Raw genomic sequence first — 16,283 nt, 5'->3', positions numbered from 1 at the left:
TAATTATAACACCTTTCTTTTAAAGAGAACCTTTCACCTCCCCATACATGTACAGCTGAGTGTAGCATGTAATGGGGAGAGCTGCACAAACTCTGGGGCACTTTACAATTTTTTCCTAGCCTCCTTCGTTATTTAGATATCAGTGCTGTAATATTTGGCGCCCGATATTTAAATAACCCCATGAACTGTCAATGGGGAGGTAATTGGCAAGGGGGCGTGTAACATCGCCATGACACTGTCGAATCAGCTACGGTCAGCGTTACAGCAAGAGCTGGAGAGAGCGCGTGCGCGCAGCTCCGCCACCACTAAGGAACACAAGAGGAGAAGAAGAGTGTGAATTCTTCTTCTTCTGTTTCATGGCATCAGAGCTGTGCGCGCACGCACGCTCTCACTCTTTAGCTCTCGGCAGACAAGGACGATAAGACTGATCTCTCACCTGAGATCACAGTCTTGTACTTGCCTGCCGAGAGCTAAAGAGTGAGAGCGTGCGCGCGCACATGATCTCCTCTCTCCAGCTCTTGCTGTTGACATTGTCCATAGCGGATTGGGCAGTGTCACAGCGATGTTACACGCCCCCTTGCCAATTACCGCCCCATTGGCAGTTTATGGGGTTATTTAAATATCGAGCGCCAAATATTACAGCACAGATATCTAAGTAAGGAAAGAGGGTAGGAGAAAAAATATAAAGTGCCCCAGAGTTTGTGCAGCCCTCCCCATTACATGCTGCACTCAAATGCAAATCTGTGGGCAGGTGAAAGATTCTCTTTAAAGTGTAACAACTTTTTAAAAAACTTTTGACATGTCAGAAGTTTTGATCAGTGGGGTCTGAACACTGAGACCCTCCACTAGTCGCTAAAACTAAGCAGCAGAAGTGCTCGGGTGAGCGGTGTGCCTCTTCAATTCTGTTTGGCTTTCCTTGGAGCAGAGTCCGTACACCGCTCACTCGGCTGAAAGTCGATCATAAATGAAGCGGCACAGCGCTCACCCGAGCACTTCTGCTGCTTCGTTTTAGTGATCGGTGGGGGCCTCAGTGCTCGGTCCCCCACCGATGAAAACTTCGGACATGTCACTATGATATATAAAGATATCTATTAATGCGATTGGTGCAAGTTTTAATTACTTTTTATTGAAAATGATTTGTACTTTTTGAGATACAGCTGCATTGTATTCTGTATACAGAGCAGCTGTATATAGCGCTGAGCAGGGCCGCCATCAGAAATTTCTGGGCCCCATACAGCCAAGGAGTCTGGGGCCCCCCTCACTATTGGGGTGGGCACAGAGTAAAGGGGTCGGAAGTAAGGCAGCGGTGAAAAGCAAACTAGTAGGAGATCTCTTTGGAGGGGCAGGGCAGAGCTAGCTGGTGGGTATCAGGGGGCAAGGTGGAGAGACTAAGTGCCAGGGCTCAGCGGGGGAAGGAGGAGGGGATTTCTGGGAGAACAGAAAGTGGCATGGGTGGTAACACTGGGCATGAGGGCGCCCGTGCCGCCCGTTGGAAAAGGCCCCCCCATGGCCGGCGGCGTACTATAGCAGAGCAGGGAGGTATCTCCCTGCACTTCAATCTACCAGCACCACTGTAGCTCCCTGAAGTAGCGAAATCCCCCTGTGGCCAGGAATTTCGCTCCTGGAGTGCTCCGCTTGATGTCTCTGTCCGTATATGGACAGTGACATCAGGGCAACTCCTGAAGGGGCATCCCCGTTTACAGCGTTGCCGACTCTGTGACCGGGGATTCCACTCCAGGAGAAGCCCTTGACGTCACTGTCCATAAATGGACACAGACGACAGGGGCTTCTCCTGGAGTAGAATCCCCGGTCACAGCGTCGGCAACGCTGTGGACTGGGATTCTGCTTCAGGAGTTGCCCCTGATGTCACTGTCCATATACGGACAGAGACATCAAGTGGAGCGCTCCAGGAGCGGAATTCCTGGCCACAGGGGGATTCCGCTCTTTCAGGGAGCTACAGTGCAGCTATCTACAGGAAGGGGGGGTGCTATCTATAAGGGGGCTGTGTGGCACTACCTGCAAGGGCGCTGTATGGCACTACCTACCATGGGGCTGTGTGGCAATACCTACCACTTGGCTTTGTAGCACTACCTACCAGGGGGCTGTGTGGCACAACCTACAAGGGGGCTGTGTGGCACAACCTACAACGGGGCTGTGTGGCACTACCTACAACGGGGCTGTGTGGCACTACCTACAACGGGGCTGTGTGGCACTACCTACAACGGGGCTGTTTGGCACTACCTACAACGGGGCTGTGTGGCACTACCTACAACGGGGCTGTGTGGCACTACCTACAACGGGGCTGTGTGGCACTATCTACAGGTGGCTGTGTGGCACTATCTACAGGGGGCTGTATGGCACTATCTACATGTGGCTGTGTGGCACTATCTACAGGTGGCTGTGTAGCACTATCTACAGGGGGCTGTGTGGCACTACCTACAAGGGCCTGTGTGGCACTATCTACAGGGGGAATCTGTGAGTGACGGGCTGATGGTTATTTTACTGTGAGGGGGGGACTGATGGTCATTTTACTGTGAGTGGGGGGGCTGATGGTCATTTCACTGTGAGTGGGGGCCGATGATTATTTTACTGGGAGTGGGGGGCCGATGATTATTTTACTGGGAGTGGGGGGACGATGATTATTTTACTGGGAGTGAGGAGCTGATGGTCTTCAAGTGGTTTCCACCTCTGAGCTCCAATTGAAATTAATAGGAGGTAGTAAATATCGTTTGGAGCTTTTTTTTCCTGCATCTTTTGCATTCGCTTCAACAGCTTAAAAAAACGCAAAAAAAAAAAAAAGGTCAAACAATGCTGTCAGTTCCTGAAGGAATTTTGAGGCAGATTTTTTTTGTCTTACAAAAAACGCTGTGTGAACATACCCTACGAGTGTAGTGCTTGTTTTTAGCCATTTTCTGTCTTTCTCTAAATTAGGGGTGCCCTGAGGACATTTTCTTTTTCCAGTGGTGCCTCGAGTCCGAAAATGTTGTGAAACTCTGTACTAGGCTACAGGATCACCCCGGCCAACGCAAGGATCCCGTCGTGGAGCAGCTCAGTTCATCGTGGGAACGGGGCCTAGCGGAGTACAACTTGTTTTGTTTGTTTGGGGGCACTGTCTACAAGGAAGGGGTGGGAGGGCTGTACGGCTCGATCTACAAGGGGAGGTGGGGGGCTGTATGGCACTGTCTACATGAGGGAGTTGGGAGGCTGTATGGCACGATCTACAAGGGGGAGGTGGGGGGCTGTATGGCACTGTCTACATGAGGGAGTTGGGAGGCTGTATGGCACGATCTACAAGGGGGAGGTGGGGGGCTGTATGGCACTGTCTACATGAGGGAGTTGGGAGGCTGTATGGCACGATCTACAAGGGGGAGGTGGGGGGCTGTATGGCACTGTCTACATGAGGGAGTTGGGAGGCTGTATGGCACTGTCTACAAGGAGGAGGTGGGGGCTGTATGGCACTGTCTACATGAGGGAGGTGTGGGCTGTATGGCACTGTCTACAAGGAGGAGGTGGGGGCTGTATGACACTGTCTACATGAGGGAGGTGGGCAGGCTGTATGGCAATGTGTAATGGCAGGAAGGAGGTGAAGGGAAAGTGAGCCCTAATCTACCCACCGCCCTGTCCCTGCCTACTTGCAACGACCCGCCCTAGGCGACGGGGTACAACTGGGCGGCGGTCCCTACGCTGTCTAAGTGCACGGGAGAACAAACAGGGAACACGCAAGGGAAGGGGCAGTAGCCCACGGAATGCCGCGAGGAAACGGAACGGTGAATGAGTTGTCAGGACCAGGATGAAGTGGAGTATACCCAAGTGAGCACGGAGGAGGAAGCAAGCCGGAGGCAAAGCAAAGCGGGTTAAGCAGAACAGCAGCAAGGCAGAAGCACGGCAGAAGCAGGCTGGAGCAAGCAGCAGTGGGGCCAGGAATCCAAAAGAATTACAAGCACTGAGGAGGAGAACACAGCAGGTAATAAAGGACAGGGGGCGGAGCTAACTCCGACTGACCAGGCCGCGATAGGCTCTCCCACTCCTGAGCCTGCCACCCTGGTTGGTGGGAGATGGTGTCAGTCGAACAGGTCTGGCCTCAGGTGTGGATTGATTAATCCCAGGAGTATACCTAGACGTAGTACCTGGCAGATCCCTAACAGTACTCCCCCTTTTATGAGGGGCCACCGGACCCTTACTAAGAGGACCCGGTTTAGTAGGGAAGAGAAGGTGGAACCTCCTGATCAATACCCCAGCGTGAACATCACGGGCAGGTACCCAAGTCCTCTCCTCCGGCCCGTACCCTCTCCAATGGACCAGGTACTGGAGGGAGCCCTGGACCATCCTACTGTCCATAATCTTGGCCACCTCGAATTCCACCCCTTCAGGGGTGAGAACGGGAACAGGAGGTTTCCTCGAGGGGGACCAGGACGGGGAGCAGCGTTTAAGGAGGGAGGCATGGAAGACGTCATGTATGCGAAAGGATGGGGGCAGCTCCAGACGGAAGGATACAGGGTTGAGGACTTCAATGATCTTATAAGGCCCAATAAATCGGGGAGCAAACTTCCTGGACGGGACCTTAAGGCGCAAGTTCCTGGACGACAACCAGACCAAATCCCCGACGACAAACCGGGGGTTAGCAGAACGTCTACTATCCGCCTGAATCTTTTGTGCGCTCTGGGACGCCTCTAGGTTCTTCTGTACCTGGGCCCAGACAGTGCACAGTTCCCGATGAACATCCTCTACCTCAGGATTATTGGAACAACCAGGGGAAACGGAGGAGAACCTTGGGTTAAACCCGAAATTACAGAAAAACGGGGAGACCCCTGACGAGTTACTGACCCGGTTATTCAGGGAAAATTCAGCAAGGGGAAGGAATGAGACCCAATCGAATTGACAGTCAGAGATGAAACACCTTAAATATTGTTCCAGGGACTGGTTAGTCCTCTCCGTTTGGCCATTAGTTTCGGGATGGAAGGCGGAGGAGAAGGACAGATCAATCTCCAACTTTTTACAAAAGGCTTTCCAAAATAAGGAAACAAATTGTACCCCTCTGTCAGAAACGATATTGACTGGGGCCCCATGGAGACGCAGGATGTGTTTCACAAACAAAGAAGCTAACGTCTTGGCGTTAGGTAGCTTCTTAAGGGGCACAAAGTGGCACATCTTGCTGAAGCGGTCTACTACCACCCACACCACCGACTTGCCCTGAGATGGAGGCAAATCGGTGATAAAATCCATGGAGATATGGGTCCAAGGTCTCTGGGGAATGGGCAAGGAACGTAGTAGGCCCGCAGGTCGGGACCTAGGGGTTTTGGACCTAGCGCAAACCTCACAAGCGGCGACGTAAGCCCTAACGTCTTTAGGCAACCCAGGCCACCAATAGTTTCTGGTAATGAGGTGTTTGGTGCCCAAGATGCCAGGATGACCAGATAGAGCGGAGTCATGGTTTTCCCTGAGTACCCTTAGCCGGTATTGCAGGGGAACAAACAGTTTGTCCCCAGGGACGTTCCCGGGAGCTGCACCCTGATCAGCCGCGATATCAGAAGCTAAATCAGAATCCGTGGCAGAAACGATTATACCAGGGGGTAAAATACAAGCAGGATCCTTCTTGGAAGGAGGATTGGCCATGAAACAATGTGACAGGGCATCAGCCTTAATATTCTTGGACCCAGCCCTATAGGTAACCAAGAAATTAAATCTGGTAAAGAATAGTGCCCACCGAGCTTGTCTAGGATTAAGCCTCCGGGCCGATTCTAGGAAAACCAGATTCTTGTGATCCGTAAGGACCGTTACCTGGTGTCTGGCCCCCTCCAGGAAGTGCCGCCACTCTTCAAAAGCCCATTTAATGGCTAGAAGTTCGCGGTTGCCAATATCATAGTTACTCTCCGTGGGCGAAAACTTCCTAGAGAAGTAAGCACAGGGGCGGAGATGGGTGAGGGAGCTGGTACCCTGGGACAAGACGGCCCCCACTCCCACCTCGGATGCGTCAACCTCCACAATAAATGGCTCCTCTTGGTTGGGCTGAATCAGCACGGGGGCCGAGATAAAGCACTTCTTGAGGGTCTCAAAGGCCTGGACGGCCTCAGGGGGCCAATGGAGGACATCAGCACCCTTGCGAGTAAGGTCCGTAAGAGGCTTAGCGGCGACCGAGAAGTTAGCAATAAATCTCCTGTAATAGTTGGCGAACCCTAAAAAACACTGTAACGCCTTAAGGGAGGCAGGTTGGACCCATTCCGCCACAGCCTGAACCTTGGCAGGGTCCATGCGAAATTCATGAGGAGTGAGGATTTGCCCTAAAAATGGTATCTCCTGTACCCCAAAGACACATTTTTCAGTCTTAGCAAACAGATTATTCTCCCGAAGGACCTGGAGCACCTTCCTGACATGCTCCACGTGGGAGGACCAGTCCTTGGAAAACACCAGTATGTCATCAAGGTACACAACAAGAAAATTACCCAGGTAATCTCTCAGGATTTCATTAATAAAATTCTGGAAGACAGCAGGGGCATTACACAACCCAAAGTGCATGACCAGGTATTCGAAATGACCCTCGGGTGTGTTGAACGCAGTTTTCCACTCATCCCCCTCTTTGATGCGGATAAGGTTATATGCCCCCCGTAGATCGAACTTAGAAAACCATTGGGCTCCCTGAACCTGATTAAAAAGATCCGGAATCAAAGGAAGTGGGTACTGGTTCCTTACGGTGACCTTATTCAGGTTACGATAATCAATGCACGGCCTAAGACCACCATCCTTCTTCCCCACAAAGAAGAAGCCAGCACCTACAGGAGAAGTCGAGGGGCGAATGAAACCCTTGGCCAGGCATTCTTGGATGTACACCCTCATAGCTTCACGTTCAGGACATGAAAGATTAAATATCCTACCCTTAGGAAGCTTGGCACCAGGCACCAAATCGATGGCGCAATCGTAATCTCTATGGGGGGGGGGGGGCAACACCTCGGAGGCCTCCTTAGAAAACACATCGGCGAAGTCCTGAACAAACTCAGGAAGCGTGTTTACCTCCTCCCGGGGAGAAATAGAGTTAACAGAAAGACATGACATGAGACATTCACTACCCCATTTGGTGAGATCCCCAGTATTCCAATCAAACGTGGGATTATGCAACTGCAACCAGGGAAGACCTAATACCAGATCAGACGATAATCCCTGCATCACCAGTACAGAGCACTGCTCCAAATGCATGGAGCCAACCAGGAGTTCAAAAACAGGAGTATGCTGAGTAAAATAACCATTAGCAAGGGGAGTTGAGTCGATACCTACTACAGGGATAGGATAAGGTAAATCAATAAAAGGCATTTTTAGAGACATAGCAAATTCCACAGACATGATATTAGCAGATGAGCCAGAATCCACGAAGGCACTGCCAGTGGCAGACCGGCCAGCAAACGAGACCTGAAAGGGAAGCAAAATTTTATTGCATTTCACATTAACGGGAAATACCTGTGCGCCCAAGTGACCTCCCCGATGATCACTTAGGCGCGGAAGTTTTCCGGCTTTTTATTCTTGCGCCTGGGACAGGTGTTCAGAAGATGCTTGTCGTCCCCACAGTAGAAGCAGAGACCATTCATTCTGCGAAACTCCCTACGTTGTCGAGGAGACATGGAGGCCCCGAGTTGCATAGGTACCTCCGAGTCCTCCGTGGAGGGGCGAGGAGACGGGACCTCGGGGGGGATCGCAGAAAAGTCAGAGGGGAGCACATTGAAGCGTTCAAGCTGACGTTCCCTGAGACGTCGGTCAAGTCGTACTGCTAGGGCCATAACCTGGTCAAGGGAGTCAGAAGAGGGGTAGCTAACCAGCAGATCCTTCAGGGCGTCAGATAATCCTAACCTAAACTGGCACCTTAGGGCCGGATCGTTCCACCGAGAAGCTACGCACCACTTTCTAAAATCAGAACAGTACTCCTCAACCGGTCTCCTACCCTGACGTAAGGTCACCAGCTGACTCTCGGCTAAAGCAGTCCTGTCAGTCTCGTCGTAAATGAGTCCGAGGGCAGAGAAAAAGCGATCAACAGAGGAAAGTTCAGGGGCGTCAGGAGCCAAGGAGAAGGCCCACTCTTGGGGCCCTTCCTGGAGTCGGGATATGATGATACCCACCCGCTGGTTCTCGGAACCTGAGGAGTGGGGTTTAAGGCGGAAATACAGTCTGCAACTCTCCCGGAAGGAGAGAAACGTCTTACGGTCCCCTGAGAACCGGTCAGGTAACTTGATGTCGGGTTCTAGAGGTGAGGTGAGGGGAACTACTACGGCAGCGTCACCCTGGTTGACCCTCTGGGCCAGGGCCTGGACCTGTAGGGAGAGGCCCTGCATCTGCTGGGTCAGGGTCTCAAGGGGGTCCATGATAGCGTCAGCGTAGGGGAAATGGTAGACTAGGTAAGAGGCTTGTAATTATGTAATGGCAGGAAGGAGGTGAAGGGAAAGTGAGCCCTAATCTACCCACCGCCCTGTCCCTGCCTACTTGCAACGACCCGCCCTAGGCGACGGGGTACAACTGGGCGGCGGTCCCTACGCTGTCTAAGTGCACGGGAGAACAAACAGGGAACACGCAAGGGAAGGGGCAGTAGCCCACGGAACGCCGCGAGGAAACGGAGCGGTGAATGAGTTGTCAGGACCAGGATGAAGTGGAGTATACCCAAGTGAGCACGGAGGAGGAAGCAAGCCGGAGGCAAAGCGGGTTAAGCAGAACAGCAGCAAGGCAGAAGCACGGCAGAAGCAGGCTGGAGCAAGCAGCAGTGGGGCCAGGAATCCAAAAGAATTACAAGCACTGAGGAGGAGAACACAGCAGGTAATAAAGGACAGGGGGCGGAGCTAACTCCGACTGACCAGGCCGCGATAGGCTCTCCCACTCCTGAGCCTGCCACCCTAGTGGGTGGGAGATGGTGTCAGTCGAACAGGTCTGGCCTCAGGTGTGGATTGATTAATCCCAGGAGTATACCTAGACGTAGTACCTGGCAGATCCCTAACACAATGTCTACATAAGGGAGGTGGGGGCTGTACGGTACTGTCTGCAAGGGGGAGGTGTGGGGCTTTATGGCACTGTCTACAAGGAGGAGGTGAGGGCTGTATGGCACTGTCTACATGAGAGAGGTGTATGGCACGATCTACAGGGGGGGGGGAGATAGGGGATGTATCGCACTGTCTACAAGGGTGAGGTGGGGGCTGTATGGCACGATCTACAAGGGTGAGGTGGGGGCTGTATGGCACTGTCTAACGGAAGGCTGTATCGCACAATCTACAGGGGGCACTATCTACAGGGGGGCTCTGTGTGGCAGGATGGGGAGGGGGGCATTATACTGTGTAGGGGCCACTAAGCGGACATTATACTGTGTAGGGACACTACAGGGGGAAATATACTGTGTGTGGCACTTAGGGGGCATAATACTGTGTGGGCAAAATTAGAGAACAAAATACTGTGTCCTTGAAGGGGTTATAATATATTATTATTATTATACTGTATGGGAGGAACTAAAGGGGCATTATACTATGGAGGGCATTATACTTTTTTTTATGGGCCATTTTTTTTATGATGGGGTGGGGCGCCGAAAGATAATTTTGCACGGAGCGCCATCTATCCTAAGGCCGGCCCTGTCTCTACCCACCACATGTTTGAAGGCTATGTAAAGTGAGTGTGGTATTTGTTGTTTTAGCAGTCTGTTTGGTGCTACTTTGTAAATACTTTTAAAAAATATATATTTTTACTTTGAGATACAGAGCAGCTGTATCATGCACTGAAACCTTTATCTGTCAGGTCAGCGGGTCCTGCGTGTCCCTGTTCATAATTTAGATTTGATCGATAACAGGTGGATCCTGGCCCGCCGAGACTGTACCCGTCAGTCCCTCGGACCTGACAGATACAGGTCTCTGCGCACAATACAGCTGCTCTGTATACAGGATACAAAGCAGCTGTATCACATAAAGTAACAATTATTTTGAATAAAAAGTATTTACAAAGTTTCATAACACACACTAATAAACTTTTTGGTATAAAAAAAAAGAGGTGTACATAACCTTAAAGATCTCTCCCCCTCCCCCTCGTATCCTCTCTCGTTCCTCTACCCCTCCTTTCAGATATCCTCTTTTCCCCCAGTTATCATCCCCCTAGTATAATGTCTCCTTCAGTGTCATCCACCATCCATTATTATCTCTTACCCACTACACCATCATCTCCCTGTCCCCATTGTCATCTAACCCCCGTAGAAAGCAAGTGTCTTACCCTGGTCTGTATGATCCTCCGGACACTGAAGCACTGCATTATATCACTAGCAGCAGCTCTGCGATGGCTCTTATCTCCTGGGCTGCGTATAACGGGACAATAAACCTGTCTTCTCCCTCTGCTACACAGCCCGGGAGATAAGAGGTAAGAAATGCTACTAGCGATACAAGGATATGAAGCAGAGCTGAGAGGGTATAATGTGACATAGGTAACACTGATTTTTATTGTGGGGATGTGATGTGAGGAGGCTCCGGGCAGCAGCAACCTGACAGACAGACATTACATACTGACACAGACATTATATGCTGTACTCACTGGGTCAGGAGTCTTCTTCTGCTGCTGCTGCTTGTCCCGCCTCCACTGCATTCAAACCTCCCGCCACCTTCATGACGTCTCCTCCACACGCGCTGTCACGCCGCTGTAGAGGAGGAGGAGGAGGGGCAGGCTCTATGTGAACAGCGGGCCCTTATGATTTTACTCTGATGCAAACAACGGGCCCCGGCTCCGTGATGGGACCTGTTCCTTTCACCAAAGTGAAATCATAAGGGCCCGTGAGCAAATGCATTCCGGCAGTGGAGCACGGGCCCCCGTTTTTTCAAATTTTGACCGGGCCCCTGACAGCAGTACCGGCAGTACCTCCCTGATGGCGGCCATGGCGCTGAGACCTGAATCCATTAGGTCGCCTATTACCGATCACATCTAAGTTATAAGTTATGAACTTAGATGTGATCGGTAACAGCTCGATCCTGCAGGACCCGCTGACCTGACGGATACAGGATACAGCGCTATATACATTATATAATATATTTATTTTAATTAGCGGGGGCAGGTTTATGGGGAAGGATTGGGGCCTGTTCACATCAGCGTTGGCTTTCCTTTCTGGGGTTCCGTGGGAGGTTTCCGTCGGGTGAACCCCGCAACGGAAAGTCAAACTGAAACCACAGCTTCCGTTTCAGTCACCATTGAAATCAATGGTGACGGAAACATTGCTAATGGTTTCCGTTAGTCACCGTTTCCGTTTTTGTGGCGGAATCAATAGCGCAGTCGACTGCGCTAATGGTGACAGAAACGGAAGCTGTGGTTTCAGTTTGACTTTCCGTTGCGGGGTTACCTCCGACGGAACCCCAGAACGGAAAGCCAACGCTGATGTGAACAGGCCCTAAGGCTTCTTTCACACTAGCATTAATATACGTTTACCTCTCTTCCGTCAGAGGAAGAGAGGATCAATACGTTAAACGGAAAGCAACGGTTCCATTAGAATTACCATTGCTTTCAATGGTAATTCTTTTGTATCAGTTGCTTTCCGTTTGTCTCCGTTCGCTAAGTTTCCGTTTTTTTTAAAGGAAACAAAAGTGCAGTCTGCAGAACTTTAATTTCCGTTCAAAAGAACGGAAACCTAGCGAACGGAGACAAACGGAAAGCAACTGATACAAAAGAATTACCATTGAAAGCAATGGTAATTCTAATGGAGCCGTTGCTTTCCGTTTAACGTATCGATCCTCTCTTCCTCTGACGGAAGAGAGGTAAGCGTATATTAATGCTAGTGTGAACAAAGCCCAAAACAAAATATTAATATAAAAAAAAAAAAAAAAAACCCCAGCTATGATTTGAACCAGCAACCTCGATACATAAGGCAGACAAGCTAACCACTACACTATAGAAACTATCATAGTCAATGTGTCTGAAACTGTAGTAGTTGAGGGTTTATTCAATGACCGGCACTATCAGCCTATCCTGTCTTTCTGCTGCGTGTGGGTGGTGACTGGTCAGAGACTCACAGTCAGACTGAATGCCGCAGCTGCTGCATGCAGTGTGTACTGGGAGTGACTGTGAAACTCACCAGTCACAGCCCTGATTGTAGCTTTCCCACGCTAATTAAGCACAGGAAAGCTACAAAGGCAGGAGTATACTGCAAGGGGGGGGGGGGTCTGGGCGTTTTACTGACAGCAGAGGGCTCTATAGGGGGGAATTACCCCCCCACCATAGAGCCCTGACTAGTTACTATACTGAAAGGTTAGGGGGGTCTGAGAATCTGACTGACTGCTCTAAAGGGGGGGGCAGAATCCCCCCCCTATAGAGCTCTCTGCAGTAAGTCAGACAGATGCTCAGACCCTCCCCCACCCACACTAATCCTTCCATTATAGTGATGTGAGGGCTCTATGGGGTGGATTATTCCAGCCCCATAGAGCCCTCTGCTGTCGGTAAAATGCCCAGTCTCCCCCTTGCAGTATACTCACGTCACGGGTCCCGGTCCCAGCAAGGCAGGAACTAACCTTGTGCTGCTCGTGCTGCTCGTCGCTTGTCGCTCCTCCTGCAGGCTTGCTCCTCTCTGGCTGCATGTGCTGTGTACAGCGTCAGAGAGGAGGAGGAGTGTTACAGACGTTCGGCACGTCTGCTATGTGCGTCTGCATGGCCCCTCCCCCTGGTCCAGTCCGTCCCGGGATGAAAATGCGTTTGGGTAGGTGGTGCCGCCTGAGGCCGTCGGCTCACCTGGCCTCATGGCAGATGCGGCACTGACCACACCCTCGATTTCCGCATGGCGCTGTAGGGCTTCAGGACTTGATCTGACAAGTCAACCCCTCCCATGTACCTATTGTAGTCCAGGATGCAGTCTGGTTTGGGGGTCTCTATACTGGTACCTCGTACAGGTACATGGGTACTGGTGTGGCCATGTATTGTTGTTAATACAAGGACATCTCTCTTGTCCTTGTACTTGACACACAATATGTTGCTGCTAGATTGTGCCCTGCTCTCACCCCTTCTGAGTGTTTGCCCAAGCAGAGTCTTAGGGAGGCCTCTCAGATTTTTTCTAGCAGTGCCGCATGCCGCAGGACTTCTGGAAGCGAGGCACTTGAAGAGTGGGATGCTGGTATAAAAATTATCCAAGTAGAGGTGGTAACCCTGGTCCAGCAGTGGGTGCACCAAATCCCACACAATTTTTGCATTAATTCCCAGTAAGGGGGGACATTCTGGGGGCTGAATACTGCTGTCCTTCCCTTCATACATCCTAAATTTGTAGGTATACCCTTATGCACTCTCGCACAACTTATACATCTTTACGCCATACCTTGCCCTCTTACTCGGCAGGTACTGGCGGAATTGAAGCCTCCCTTTAAAATGTACCAGGGACTCATCAATAGAAATACACTTCTCGGGGGTGTATGCTTGGGCAAACCGAGCACTGAAATGGTCTAATAGGGGTCTCAGTTTGTACAAACGGTCAAAACTGGGGTCATCTCGGGGTGGGCACTGCTCATTATCCTTATAATTTAAGAAGCAAAATATTGCCTCATAATGCATCTTGGACATGGCCATACGGTACATTGGGGGTATGGTATAAGATGTTCATGCTCCAGTAGGTCCTAATGGATGGCTTTTTCAGAAGCCCCATGTTCAAGTGAAGTCCCCAGAACTTGCCCAACTCTGCTACATCTACAGGGGTCCACCTGTAGGATTGGGCATAAAATGATGTAGGGTTCTTAGTAATATACTGTTGGACATATAAATTTGTCTGGGAGACCATAAGATCTATAAAGTCATCAGTGAAGAAGAACTTGAAAAAGCCCATTTCACTGAGCCCTGCCGTATTAAATTTTAACTCTGGGATTTTGGGCTCATAAATGTCTGGTGTGGGGGTCCAAATGGGGGCTTGAACTGCGGCGGGGTCATTTCGCTCGGGGGCTTCAACTGCACTGGTGGTCAAGGGGCATCTCCTAGGAGGTTCCTCTTCTTCATCACTGGATGAGGAGGTGGATAAATAAAACAGAGTCTCACCATCCGACGACTCTGTGTCGGAGGCAAGAAATGAATATGCCTCTTCGGCACTAAATGTCCGTTGGGACATGTTTGATTGCTTTCCTAACTAGGAGCAATAGGCTGCTACCTAAACCCAGAGGCGTAGCTAGGTTCTCCAGCACCCAGGGCAAAGATTCAGTTTGGCGCCCCCCCCAACATCTCCTTCCCCCTCGCCGTGTTTGTTTTCTCTACCAATCGACGTGTCATTTATTTTTATGTAACGCGAGCATAAAATTATTTGTATATTTCACAAGCAATATGGTTCTATACACAACACAAGAACCAAGCTCACTACATATATACAGCCCCAGCACAAATACAGCTCAATTTAGTGCAACCCCTGCCGTATAGGTTTGTACGGCGTAAAACTACAGCTCCCAGCATGGCCCAAACAATGGTAAGGATATGCTGGGAGATGTCGTTTTACAAAAAATAAATCCTATCATAATCATATCACCCATCATCTCGCTGCAGATCATACAGGGACTACAATACTAATTAGAGGCAGAATAAACATTTACATTAAGTGACTCACCGGTGACGTCTCAGATTCTAGTTATTTTTCTCCATTTGGTCCAGATCTCTATGATGACTTCTCCCGGTCCATTTCTGCAGTTTGCCGCTCACATGTCTTCAGCTTCTCACTTTTCCAACATTTCTGCACCTATAAATAAATATAAAGTTATCATTATACCACACACTACGCCCCTAAATATAATAGCGCCATACACTGCACCTCTAATTATAATAGCACCATACACCGTGTCCCACACACACACTGTGCCCCCTGTAGATAGTGCCTGCCATAGAGCCCCCTGTAGATAGTGCCCCCATATAGCCCACCCCTGTATATAGTGTCCCACAAATAACTCCCCCTATAGTGCTCTACAGATAGCCCACCCCTGTATATAGCCCCCTGTAGATATAGCCCACCCCAGTATATAGAGCTCTACAGATAGCCCAACCATGTATGTAGCCCCCCTGTAGATATAGCCCACCCCTGTATATAGTGCTCCACATATAGTACACCCCTGTATATAGTGTTTCACAGATAGCCCACCCCTGTATATAGCCCCCTGTACATATAGTCCACCCCTGTATATAGTGCTCCACAAGATGGTCCACCCCTGTATATAGTGCTCCACAGATAGCCCACCCTGTATATACTATATACAAGGGTGGGCTATCTGTGGAGCACTATATACAGGGGTGGACTATATGTACAAGGGGGCTATATACAGGGGTGGGCTTTCTGTGGAGCACTATAGGGGGAGCTATTTGTGGGATACTATATACAGGAGTGGGCTATATCTACAGGGGGACTATATACAGGGGTGGGCTATATCTACAGGGGAACTATATCTACAGGGGGACTATATCTACAGGGGGACCATATCTACAGGGGGACCATATCTACAGGGGGACCATATCTACAGGGCTGGGCTATACACAGGGGGGCTATATCTACAGGGGTGGGCTATACATAGGGGGGCTATATACAGGGGGAATATATCTACAGGGCTTGCCTATATCTACAGGGCGACTATATCTACAGGGGGGCTATATAATGGGGTGGGCTATCTATGGAGCACCATATACAGGGGTGGGCTATATCTACAGGGGGCTATATACTATATAGCCCACCCCTGTATATGGTGCTCTATAGACAGCCCACTCCAGTATATAGCCCCCCTGTAGATATAGTCCCCCTGTATATAGCCCCCCTGTAGATATAGTCCCCCTGTATATAGCCCCCCTGTAGAAATAGTCCCCCTGTATATAGCCCCCCTGTATATAGCCCAGCAGATATAGTCCCCCTGTATATAGCCCAGCCCTGTAGATATAGTCCCCCTGTATATAGCCCCCCTGTAGATATAGTCCCCCTGTATATAGCCCAGCCCTGTAGATATAGTCCCCCTGTATATAGCCCAGCCCTGTAGATATAGTCCCCCTGTATATAGCCCCCCTGTAGATATAGTCCCCCTGTATATAGCCCCCCTGTAGATATAGTCCCCCTGTATATAGCCCAGCCCTGTAGATATAGTCCCCCTGTATATAGCCCAGCCCTGTAGATATAGTCCCCCTGTATATAGCCCCCCAATAGATATAGTCCCCCTGTATATAGCCCAGCAGATATAGTCCCCCTGTATATAGCCCAGCCCTGTAGATATAGTCCCCCTGTATATAGCCCAGCAGATATAGTCCCCCTGTATATAGCCCCCCTGTAGATATAGTCCCCCTGTATATAGCCCCCCTGTATATAGCCCAGCAGA

Source organism: Rhinoderma darwinii, chromosome 2, assembly GCF_050947455.1.
Source record: "Rhinoderma darwinii isolate aRhiDar2 chromosome 2, aRhiDar2.hap1, whole genome shotgun sequence".
In the NCBI taxonomy this organism is placed as follows: Eukaryota; Metazoa; Chordata; class Amphibia; order Anura; family Rhinodermatidae; genus Rhinoderma; species Rhinoderma darwinii.
Note: the sequence above shows the minus strand (reverse complement) of the source record.